This window comes from Equus asinus, chromosome 7 (genome assembly GCF_041296235.1).
Source record: "Equus asinus isolate D_3611 breed Donkey chromosome 7, EquAss-T2T_v2, whole genome shotgun sequence".
NCBI lineage: Eukaryota > Metazoa > Chordata > Mammalia > Perissodactyla > Equidae > Equus > Equus asinus.
In genome coordinates, this window is record NC_091796.1 from 86,522,496 (window position 1) to 86,535,934 (window position 13,439).

Genomic DNA, 13,439 nt, shown 5'->3' on the forward strand with positions numbered 1-13,439 from the left:
CTAGCAAAGGATCTAGGAGGATTGGGTAATTTTGGAGCTATTTATCAAATATATGCTTGTACTACAGGTCATTTTGGCAAACCAAGGGGTCTCTTATACTCATCACCTAGTCTCAGGAAAACTTGGTCTCTGATTAACTATGAATGTAATGATTGAATTCTCCAAATCCACTGGCCTACTCCAATCATCACGGTGTCTTCACAAGAAAATGGCTCATTTTATTCCATCCCATGGCTGCTTCCATTCCCTGTATGTTGATTTAGGAAGCATTTTGTTGAAGGGGTTCCTCATTATGTGTAATTTAGGACCATTTATTCATTAATTCACTTACTCAGTGCACACTGGTTGAGCCTATACAATATGCCTGGGGCTGGGAAAACAAAATAATAAACCACTATTCTTATCCTCGAAGGCATCTCATTCTATTTGTAGAGGTAAAAAGCCATTGTAATAGTGAGAAATATCACTAAGTCGCATGAAAATTGCTAAAGGAGATAGCAACTAACTGTCTAGGTTGGTTGGAAGGATTTACAGAGAAGGTGACATTTGTTTAGGACCTTGAAGAATGAGTAGGAGTTTCCTGGGTGAATCAGGGGAAGAATGGGAATATATGTCAAAGAAGCTGCATGCATGAAGACACAGAAGACATGGCACAGGTTCAAATCTGGATTTCACCACTCACAAGCTGAGTAAAGTCATTAAGCTTATTTTGAAGACTCTGTTTCCTAATTTGTAAAATATAGACAAGATATTTCCTGCCTACTCACTAAGTTATGTCGAAACTCAAATATCTTCATGTTTTTGAAATTAATTTGAAAATGATGAGGTTGGGAGTGATTACTGGATAGGTTGGATGCTTGTCCAACTGGGGCCCTTCATGAGGGGAGGAGACAATACACTGCCCATCACCACACTGAAGGTTTGGGGCTGAGAGGACCACAGGGGGCAGAAGAGACCCAGACATTAAAATGATGGTGCTGAGAAGTTAATCTGTTTCCATTTTTTAATAGCTCTGCACAGAAGCTGTCAGTGGGGCTCTCTCCCCAGCCAGATTTATGGCTTCTGAATGACATTGTTTTACTTTGCCATTTGGAGGCTAAACATTGCTGGAGGGAGCAGGAGTCTCATTTTCCTATCAGTGGCAAATGCATATCAATCAATGTAATTGAAGTCCAAGTGGAATAATTGATGGGAGACCCGTTGCATGCTCCCTGGTGTACTCTTCTTTCTCTGTCTCTTCCTCTTATTCTTTCCACCATTTCTTTCTGCTCCTTTCTGGTTTTTAGTCTTGTCCACACGAAAGGTTTAGTCCAATTAGAAAATGATTGCTCTCACTCCTTTTGGCCCACCTTTCTTGATGTTTAGGTTAATTTGGCATCTGATCCTCTGTAAAACACACGTCTTTCCAAAAAAGGCTTCTAACACATTTATGGGGGCCATTTAAATATTAATCATCAAAAGTAAATAATGAAGGAAGATTTCCTTTTCTTGAAAGTCATATACACAGAGAGCTAATTAACTGATGCTATGCAGAGGAGAAGTGCTCTAACTGAAGCCCAAGGTTGATTTTTACAATGACCACTTAGCGATCAAGGAAGGGAAATGAGCCACATTTTATAGGCTCTTGTATTAATTATTTTGGGGGGATGGATGTAAGTTTTGGGGTGGAGCAAAGCACTCCTAGATTATTCCTGGGGAGATGGATCGTATACTTTTATAAAAACTTATAAAACTTTTGATTACAGGGTATGGCTTAAATGTAGATACCACAATGATGTAACTAGATGAAAAGCTCTCTCTCTCAGTAGAGCTTATATGTATATTCTGATTATAAAAAAAGGGTGGAATACACATATTTGGAGGATATACAAGAGGAAACTTGGGGACCAATAGAAGAGTGAAAATCACTTAGTTATTGGTTTTTATTGTTGAAAAATTCTTATAGAGGATAGTGACCCACAGCTCTTTAATCTCACTCACAAATGAGCAGATAGAAAGAGATAAGAGATGAAGGGAATGATTTAAGTTGAACTTCAATAAAATATTCTGATTGTTTATTTCGTATATCATAGGTTTTTCAAGGTAGGAGATTTCTTACCTGGCTGGTATAATTTAGGTATCATCTTATCACAAGAAAAAGACTATAATGGTGGAGGGAGGGTATGTTCAAGGCAGAGGATTAATATTTATTAAGCACCTACTATGAGAGAGGTACTATACTTTTTTTACATACACTATCTCATTTAAGCAACACTCTTATAAATTAGTTATTTCTACATTTATTTTAAAAACTTAAAATAAAAGAGGCTAAGTAACTTGAACAATGTTGCCTAGCCATACTATATCAGAGTCAGTATTTAAATCCAGGTGTGTCAGACTCTAAATTCCATACTCTTCATATTTTATTACGATGCTCAATAAATAGCCATTGACAGACTCATCTTTATTCAAAGTAGGAAGGTGGACCCAGTGATTTCTCTTAGCCTTTCCCATGAATCTATTATCAGAAATAGCTTATTCTAATGAGAATAATGCCTGATACTATTATAGTAGTAGACATCTTTGTGTTACTTGATTAGCATCTTTTCTCTTTCTTTGGGCAGTAGTATTTGTTTTCCCCATGGGTAATTAAAAGCTACATTTTTTTGATGGAAGTGGGAACTCCTTCTACTCCAGCTCACCTCTAGTTACAAGGTTAGGTACATAATCTAGGCCTGAACAATCAGATTAGCCTTTTCTTCTGTCTACAGCTATTGATTTTTCATGTTTCCCAAGGTGATTTTACTTTTCTGCTAGAGTCGTCAGGGAAGATGCTCTCTGTCCACTGGGGTTGTTAAGCATGTAGGATGCAAGTCTGAGACTATTAGTAGGAACTGTTCTCATTAATTGAAAATAAGAGAGCTTGTCTAAGATATAGAGGAAGAAAAAGACAGTAAAGACTTATGGCTATTCTTTAAGATCCTGGACCCAGCCACACCTGAACCCCAATTTTTTTTATTCTTTAAAGGGATGTGAATCTATAATGTTTTTCTTTTATCTTGTTTTATGTTATTTGCAACCAAATTAATTTTTAAATACAATCATGCACCACGTAATGGCATTTCTGCCAACAATATACCATATATATAATGGTAGTCCCATGAGATTAGCACCATATAGCCTAGGTGTGTACTAGGCTATACCATCTAGATTTGGGTAAGTATACTCTATGATGTTCTTACAATGATGAAATTGCCTAACAATGCATTTCTCAAAATGTATCCCTGTTGTTAAGCTACACATGACTGTATATAAAAATCTGGCAATGTTATTTTGTGTGTCTGATAAATCATACATTTATCATCAATGAGACAGCACTGATCACATCCCATAAACCCATAAGTGGACATAAATCTGATCTAAACTTTGTGAAGACTTTGGCACCTGCCCTTGGTTCCCAGATTATCTCTGGTCTGCTCTGAGGGATTAGCTGGTTGGACAACAAATACCTTTAGTGCCTCAGGCTCTGTGCAATGCCTGGGGGAATGCCTAAATTTGCCTTGATTGAGCCATCTCTCTTCCCTGTGAGGCCCCAGAGGTTGCTGTAAACTGAAGGACTACTGCCAAATGAGAAATGAGATACTGCTTTATGATCAATTGTATGTGTGTCCATAACTCTCAACAGCTTCCAATGAACTTGGTTGGAGCATACCGCTTTGGCCCAAACCTAAGCTCATTCTCTCGATACTCTAATTCAAACCTTAACTCCAGCCAGTGGTAAAACAGTGCCCAGTAATGGTTAGTGAGAAATATAAGAGAAGATGATCAGTAGATCAGACTTTATCAAGATTCTAAATGTGCAAGCTTCCTGCACAGCCAGGAAATAGTGGAGAAAGCCACACTCAAATGAATGAGCTTTCAATTTCAGTGCTTCCTCCCAGTAGAAAACATGGCCCAATCAATGTCCTGGATTCTGTCCAGGGAATCAGATTGGCAAAAAGAAGCAAATCATCCACAAATTTTGGTGCTTTATCATCACTGTAATGTTTGTTAGCAATACAGTTCTTGAGTGATTTCTATCACAAGGATGTACTGCAAACACAGTGCTTGAGAACACAGCATTACGGAGACCACTGACCTATTCTCAGAAATCTTCATGTATGTTACTTCTTTGTCTTTACTGAATGTGTTTATATTTCCGCCCCTATGTGGGCCTTCTCCTCTTGGTAGGAAAAAGTCTCTCCATTGTGTTATAGTGATCTATTGAAGAAAAGCGCTCTATGTGCATATTTTGCAAGAAGTCACATTACAGGGTGTGTATGTCTATTAACAGAATCATTGAACCAGAGCCAAGGTCCCCGAGGGACTGTTTGAGATCATCTTTCTAACCTAGTAATTCTCAAGCCTAGCTACACGACAGATGCCTGGAGAGCTTAATAAAAAGGGGTCTCAGGCTCCACTCAAGACTGACTGAATCAGAATCTCTTCTGGTAGGGGTGTGGGGTGTAGGAATATTAATTTATAACAACTTCCTCAGACGATTCTTATGCCAGTCCATAGGCTAGGCTTTGGGGATCCCTTTATCTTTTACCTTCAAGTTAAAAAAATCACTCTGAAATCTCATGAGTCAGATAAGAATCTAACTCATATTCAAAGAGGTTTAGAAAAATATATCTGTGCCTGTCTCACCAAGAAATTCTTTTGTCCAATAAACTTCATTTTCAAAATATCTATCTTGTATTTCACATAAATCCCTGGCACTGTAGAATAAGTCTGTTTCCAGTCCCCTGCTTATTTTATTGTTGATGATGTTGTTTTGAGGCTGATGTGGAGAGCAGGTTAGGTCACACATATGCTTTCTTAGCTTCTTCTCGGTTCCTTGTTCTGTTTTTTATTTGACTCTTGATTCCGTGGTGTCCATGCTTGGGATGTTTCTGATTCTGTTTCTCTCAGTAAGATCCATTACTTGAACTTCATCTGGTCGTAGGTAAAGGTTGACCTAGGACCTAGGTTGAAAAGGGCACCAAAATGAATCAGATCATTGTATTAATTTGCAGGGGGCTGGGGAAGAGGATCATGAAAGAGGACAGAGTGGGGTCTGGAAGGCTGAATGTGAATTTGTCTGAAAAGGAAATGATGATTCCAGTAATTGTTTCCCCACCCTCCCCTTTTGCATTCTCCTGGTAGCTAATTCCCTTGGCATGATCCTCTTAACTGCATTGCTCTATCAGTATTTTATCTGATCTACTTCTCTGAGAACACTTTCTATGGTTTGCTAACTTCTTCCTATATTTGAGAACCTTTAGATATTACGTGGGAAAATCAACCCTGTTTCTCCATTTTCATACAAATTTGGGTTCTTAGGATGCTTAGAAAATGAGACTGGCCCATTGCTCTGGCTGGATTTGTGTGAAAAATCTGGGAGCAGTGTTTCCAGCTTTCAAAATTTGGTAGGGACAGACCTAAACAGACTTTCTCTCTTGTTTCCAAGCTGGATCCTCATTTGTATACAGTTGGCATGGGTCAGAGGACTCCTGGGCCGAATCAGGATGTAAGAAAAAGGGGACCATGAACATGCGTAGGTACTGAGAATTGGTCAGTAACTGTTAAAGGTCTTTAATAAGCTTGACTTTTGCCTTGTTTGTGTCACCAAGGAAATTAGAGCATGATGAGGGACATCCTTCACTTACCATAGACAAAGGCAGGGATTCTCTTCCTATAGACCCAGCCCTATCCGTGTTCTGCCTCCATGGAGAATGATCTCAGGGCTAAAAAGTCATGACCACTTGCCCCCATACTTCAGTCCCTCTGCTTGACGTGATACCATAATTACTTCATCTGTTTGGTTGGGACTTTAAATCCCTGTAAATTAAAATACTCCTGAGAGGGGTCTAACCTTAATCCCTTTATCAGCTTACTCGGTAATTATCAATTAATACTTTAGGAGAGATTAGTTTGCAACCAATGGAAATCAAGATAGTGGTAGCATGGTGAGTTCTGGTTTTGATACTCATTAGCAGAGTGACCTTGATTTTTAAATTTCTCTGGGTCCTTTGTTCTTCATTTTTTAAGCAAAGGGACTTGGTAATAGGATCTTGGACTTCCCTTCCAGCTCTGGCTTAGTGACAGAGTTCCAAAAGCATTTCTGGATTGCTGACTGAAAGAAAGTTAGTAAAAGACTTCCTTCCTTCGTGGTCTTCTTTTATTTATTTATTTTTTTGATGAGGAAGATTGAGCTAACATATATGCCCATCTTCCTTGATTTTGTATGTGGGATGCCACCACAGTGTGGCTGATGAGTGGTGTAGGTCCACACCTGGGATCTGAACCTGAAAACCTGGACCGCTGAAGCGGAGTATGCTGTACACAACCACTATGCCACCAGGCTGGCCCCATGGCTTTCTTTGTTGTATTCTTGGAACTCAGGCCACACAGTTGTGGGTCTATTGAAACAAAAAGAACGTGTGACCAGAGTGACCGTGGGAAGCAGAGATTGCCACAGAATTGCTTAGTTGCAAACCCCAAACAGCTGCATCCCAGAGATGAGTCTGCAAGGGAGGAGTATCTTATGGGATGTCACAGCTTAACAGCAGAAAAATAGGCTGATACGATCAGAAAGCATGCCAGGCCGTTGCAGACATCTGCCGTTCAGAATGACATTCAGTGGCTGTCTGAACACAGTCTGCAATCCCTCTCCTGACTTTGAAGAGACCCCTGGGCCTCGAACTTCAAATCTGCACAGAGAGCACTATAGCCAGCAGGCCTGGCTGTCTCCTGTCAACACGATGCAAATGGTTCTGTGGATATGGGGTCTGGAGTCACGAGAACTAAATTCCACTGTGATATCTGACCCGCCAAAAAAAGAAAATTATTATGAACTTTGAGCTTTCCTATATCCTAAGCTGGGCTAAGTATTTTACACACTTTATCTTGTTCAAGTTATGACCTTGGGTTCTTCTGTGGATCTTCATTTCCTTATCAATGAGATGGAACATTTCTGCCTTCTCCGATAATAATAACTAACATTTACTGAATGCTTACTATGCACCAGGCACTGGGGTAAGCACTTTTTGTGCACTGGTATCTTATTTAATACTTACAATAATCCTAAAAATCAGGCAGGGATTATGATTATTTCCAGTTTGCAGGTGGGGAAAACTGAATTTGATGAAGTGGGATAAAGCAGCATTGAATGGAGTTTGTGAAAGGAAAGGGCTCTGTGTTTCCTCTTCTTCCCGAATAGCCAAGTCAGGTGATCGCTTTTCCTGATATAACCCAGAATTACCCCAAAGGAGCTTTCTGTTTTCAGTCCTGGCTGTATGAAGCCATTTCATCTCAGCAAGGGCCAAATGGCAAACTGTTTGTGCACACTTGTGTGGGTGGAGGTAGTGAAGTAGTCATGAGAAATAGAATCCAAAGGACCTTCTAGGACTGGACAGAAACTGTTTAAGAGTACATGTGAATTCCAGAGTTTACTTATGAGGAGGTTCTAATGCCTAATTTCCTAAAGTCATCATTAATAATGTTAATACAGTCAGTCCATCCCTTTACTCTCCCTACACTTCTTTTCTGCATTGTCTTCCAGAGTCCTGCCTTATTGAACTTTCTAAGCTCCAGTTGTCGTGATCTGAAAATGGGATTAATAAACACCTTTGATTAGCTAGTGGGGGGGTAAATAGGAGGATTAAATAAGATAGCAGACCTTAAAATTTTTTGTCAGCAATGAACTAATATAGATGTTAGACCTAATAGTGACCATGTTGATGGCTGATTTATTATTTGTCACTGACTACAGGACTGCATCTCTCTCATTTGGAAAAAATGTCTTTTGATATTTATTCTCTTCTTTAAAAAGATTGTCCTTTACTAATTTTCTTCCTTCTCTGTGAAATAAAATTATATCAAGGAGAATTGAAAATTAAAAAAAAATCTGTGCAGTAATTGGTAGGGGAAGGATAATGAGAAGAAAAGCAGACAACTGTTGGCTGTTTAAGCATATCCGTGAGTGTGTTAATTTAATTAGAACTGCCCTGTATAAATATTAAACTCAATTCGCTTTCTTTTATAGCTCCTTTGCTTTTCAAAATATTCTCAGTTACAGATTATCTTTTTAGAATTCTTCTGTGAGTTTGAGGGAGTTAATGGCAGAAAGACAACCCAAATTTAAATGAACTGAGAGAGCTTTTCATCTTATCACACTTTGTCTCTCTAAGTTATTTTGCTTTGCCTCGCTGCTGGCCCAGAGGCAAAAGGAGTGCTTGATTTTCTTGTCTTCCTATATGGAGGCGATGCAACAACTTCTCTCCGCTGGATTACATATTTTGTGTTGTTTTTCTAGGAGAGGGATTGGATTGCTTTATATCTCCACACTCCCAATCATCTTGAGCAATCGTCCAACTTTTCTAGGTCACTAGCCAGGATGTGGGATGTAGTCTGGATGGTTGTTTCATTTGATCCTCCCCATAACTCCATGAGGGTAAGATACCATTATCCCCATTTTCCTGATAAGAATAGAGTCAGTAAGTCAGAGAGCCAGGCATTTTGAAGCCAAGTATACTTTCTAGTATTGGAAATGGTGGGCTTAATTGCTAGGTTGAAATTTTGACAGATGCAGAATAAAGGAAGTGAAACACTTGCCCACAGAATGAGTTTAAAGTGAATTAATGAGAATCACAGAATCTCATAGGCAGAACAGACCTATCTTATAGGACCTATCTTTTAGGATGTGGTGAGTAAGAGAGGGTACCGCAAGTGCAGAATCAGATCCTGTCTTTATTTAAAATTTTGATATTGTGTTCATCATGGGTTTTTGCATCCATTTTTTCTGTGTGAAATATTGTGTTAAAATATTATTTATCTTGGGGCTGGCCTAGTGGCATAGTGTTTCACTCCGTGTGCTCCTCTTTGGCAGCCCGGGTTTGGATCCCAGGTGCTGACCTACACACCATTCATCAAGCCATGCTGTGGTGGTGTCCCACATACAAAATAGAGGAAGACTGGCATGGATTTTAGCTCAGGGACAATCTTCCTCAAACAAAAAGAGGAAGATGGGCAGCAGATTTTAGCTCAGGGCCAATCTTCCTCACACACCCACAAAAATATTATTCATTTTGGTTACTGAGGTTTTTTGGTGCCCCTTAAATTCTGTACCTGAGACAAGTGAGCCCCTTGCCTCACCCTAGTCCCAGCCCTGTAGAACAGGAACACTGCTATGTAGTCTGTGAGTCATATTCCTTCATTTTTCACATGAAGAAACTAGGGCCAAACCCCACAAAACTGGCACTAATAACTCACAGCTCTTGACTCACAATTCAGTGCTCTTCCTACAATGACAAGTGGAACTAAAATAATGTGACAGCTGAACATCAGAAGGGTGTGACCTCATAATAAAGCTTGACTAAATGTGCCAGGCCAAAAGTGTAAAGCCTTTGGACTGCACTATCTGTTTAGCACTGAATCTTCCTCTCACCCAGCATGTAGAAACAGCTGTGAGTTGCAGCAGGTGGAACTTAGATTAGGAAGAAAATTACTTGACAGTGTGGGAAGTGAGGTGTTGCCTTGGTTTCTAGAAAATGGCATAAAATAAGAGGGGCCAATCCAAATGCCTTGGGTTGGGTGTAAGTAAGTGGCGGTAACTGCAGCCAACTGGGGAGAGAGACCATGAGCAGAAACCAAGTTCTGTAATTCTATTGATCACTAGAGAAGCAAGGTCCTTTTTCATTCTTTCTGGGTCTTAGGCACCCCTTTAATTTCAGGTCAAAATTATTTTCTTGAAGCAACTTTAACCCTAGCTTGCCAGCATCCTCTTCTCCCTCTCCACTCCACTGACAGTCCTTGATCCTGCTTCTTCTTTGTTTTATCTTTGCAACTCTAATCAGCAGAGACTGCTTCCCTAGTTCCCAATCCTTTCACCAGTTATCTGCTCCTGCAGCTCTGAGTCCTGGATTACAACATTTTCTAACCTTTTGAGTTGGCTCTCTTCTAAAAAATCATTGGCTCTTTCACAATTACTGTGTAGCGTCCATGTTATGGCATTTCCAGGCTTCCATGCTGAGCCATCCCATCCTCCATCAAAAAATCACCTTGTAACTACATTTTCTTCTTTTGGATGACTTTTATGTAGGACAACACATCTAGACTGAGTCAGAGAATCACACAGGCGGGGACTTTGCTTTGCTCTGTGCTGAATACTCAGCATCTAGAATAGTCCTCTTCTGCACAAGTAGGAGGTCAATAATACTTACTGAGTGAATAAATAGTTACACAGGTACAATTTAACTCACTCCAAATTGGGTATATCCTAAGATTCACATAGGAATTTTTAACATGGGCAACACATTTCATAGCAAAACCAGAGTTTGGGTATCAGGAAGATGAAGGAAATAAAAAAGCTGTGATGTTATGCATGTGTCCTGATAAACAACCATGTGTTCTAGCCACCAGGGCTGTGGACCCTGTCTTTTTAAACAAGCCCAGTGTTTGCGGGTGTGCCCTGTGCTCATTTGGAGGTTTCCAGCACCATGGATAGAGGTGTCGAGTTTCCTTTTATCTGTAACTCACCGAACAGCAAGATGAAGAAATACGCAGAGTTTGGGATAGGGCTCTGTCACCTGGTGGAAATTACACCCTTTTAGGAGAGCAAAATTCACCTAAGTGAATTTTGAAGCCTTTTTATTTCCCTTTTCCTTTGGCAGAACTGCATTTTCAGCTGTCAAGGCACTTAGGCTTCTACAGGTTAGTTTTCAGATGCCTGGAGGATGGGGAGGGGTTGCCATGGAAATTGATACCTTCCGAGTTTGACGCTCCAGGGGAACCACCAGTGGCAGGTGTCCCTGCTGATGGCTGAGGCGTCTTTTATGCCAGGCATGGCCCTCATCCAAGGAACCAAGTGTAGGTAGGAAATAGGCTCAGTTATTCATGGAGCACTGGATTTAGGATCTAACCTGAGGTCATCCCACTGCCAGAGCAAGAATTAGAAAAATCAGTAAACTCTGCCAAGATTTAACTAGTGAAATATAATATACACATTTGCAAGGATAGATTCTTCCAAAACTTTCAGGTTTTTACTGTATTTGGTTGTAAACTGTAAAAGCCTAATTGACTAATTCTCAGTCCCTGTTAAATCATTTTTAGGGATAAGGTGCAACACCCTCCCCAACCCTGCCTTTCCTAAGGACTCCTTTTGTCTTCTCCTTTGCTCTAGTCAAATGAAGAGTTTTACTAAGACACATCAAAATGGTTTTATATGACTTTTTTTTGGTGGGGGGAGGTCTCTCATTCTGGACCCTCTGAGTAGCCTTATTTTCTAAATTTGGTGGCTTTCCTCCATTTTCTTGAATCACCTTTAATTTTTGCCATCTCTCTCTTCCTTTTTTGCCCCATTTCTGGCCATCTTACACAATCTGAGCTTGGCTTCTTCTCCTGATAATAGATGTTCTGAGCCCCTTTGGGGAGGAAGCTCAGGATAGGAGCTGAGGGAGATTAGCTGAATGTCAGAGCTGCCTGCCCTTTGGCCTAAGTCTAGGATCAGATCCAAGTGGCTAGTTCTGCATGTGTCTCCAAAAATTGAGAGAGACTTTTTTCCTATACTTACTTTACGTCAATCTCCTTCTCAGTGCCCAGTTGCTATAATCATAATGTCAGAGCTATCCCTGGCTGGGTATTTGCACACCACAATAAGAATCACTGAAACTAAGGCTGCCTGATGGAAGGGTAGGAGCAGAAATTTTACCTGAACCACAAATTTCCTTATAACGTTGGCTTGAGAGAGGAGTCAGGGTTTACCCAGAGTCTTGTATGTTTGTTTGTTTTCAGGAAAGGGCTCATGATAGACCTCAGATACTTTCTGGTGTCCATCTGCACAGATCCAACTGAATCAGAATGCTGTTTCCTTTAATGCTGTGTTGATGCCTTGTGTTGGCCTTTTAGAGTCTGACGTGGTATTTGGGACCCTCTGTGAAATTAGGGGGAGCTCTATGAAGTGTCATAAAAAGGCCAGAGGCACGCAGACATCCTTTCTAACATTCTTACTGTCTTTCTATTCTTAGGAAAACTGTGGACACTTTGGGACTTAATTTATTTTCCGCTTCTTTTTAAGAAGGTGAATCTTTTGGGGGAAAGTTTTATGAATGCTGGAATGGCCTCTTTTATATTGGCTGAAGGTGCTAAAATGAAGGGCTCTCCCTCTACCCCTTGGGGTTGGTCTAAAGACATGTCGTTATATATTAGCAACCTCAGCAGATCCTAGAATACTATTTGTTCTCCCCTGCTCAGAGTTAACTATGATAGCAAATGCTGGTCATGGCTGGGCTCAGAAGATGGCCAGAGGAGCCAGAGCAGAAGGCATGCAGTACCATGAGACTAAGAAGAGCTTATGAGCATGGAAATGCTGTGTATTTTGTGTTAATAATCATTCTCAAATGGGCTTTTATAGGCATCCAGACACTTTACGTCTTCATTATAACCCTGTGAAATGGTAAGGGTCATTATCTTTAACCTCAGCAGGGCTCTCAGCATTTTCATTCAACGTTTCTACTTTGTGGTGGTCTCTCCATCCCATCTTCTTCAATGATGGCTCAAAATATCACCACTCTCCTATTTTTCTCAGTCAACCCTCAGTTACAATGGAAAACTTTACTTCTAGGTCATGGAGATAATAGATGGTATTTTGTGGTATCTCCTTCAGTTCTCTTTTACTTACAAACTTTCTTTCTAAATCATTCTCATGTCCTTTTCTTCAGGCTTAGAGGTTCCTTCTCTGGTTCAAGTCCAATCCCTTCTCTTCTACATTCCAGGACCTTTCTCTATAATATCTCCCTGCCCCTGCCCACTGGATGATCTTCAGCCTCTCTTTCTCTACTTGGCTTCATCCTGTCACTTTAGAGTAGCCTTTCCCATGGCCTCACCTACCAAATATCCCTCCCTTGACCTCACATCCCTTTAGCTTCCATCTTGCTTCCTTTTTTTCTTCTTGTTTCTTTCTTTTTTTTTTTTAAGTCAAAACCACCATTCATTGCCCAACTCACCGAAATCCGAATTTTCTTTCTTCAGATCCAATGAATTTTCCTTAGGCCAATGATTTAACTTCTCAGCAAACTTGCTATTCCTTCAATATTTGCCATTTCTAATTGTTGGCACCATTGTTGTCTAGCTAGCTAATCTGGAAACTTCACTGTACCCCTTTTCACATCTTCTACAAACAACCAAGGTCTATTTAGTATTTCTTCCTTGATAGCTCTAAATTCCATCCTTTCTTCTCTACTCCTACCACCACCTATGTTAAGATCTATGTAGTGTCTTGGCATGTCATTGCATCAGCCTCCTAGCTGATACCTGTTCCTCCAGTCCTCTTCTATTCCAGTCCATTCTCCCATATCACCAGGGTAAATCCTCCTGCATTCACTGTGTAAAATGTGAAGCTGAACTGATTAAAATCCTTGTTACCTCCATATTGCCTATAG

At 40.2% G+C, this 13,439-nt stretch overlaps 1 protein-coding gene across 21 annotated transcripts in view; it reads left to right on the forward strand.

The window, feature by feature from the left end:
* The window catches only part of NRXN3 (neurexin 3), a 1,439,541-nt gene that overhangs the window by 256,477 nt on the left and 1,169,625 nt on the right, over positions 1–13,439 (forward strand). The window lies entirely within an intron of this gene.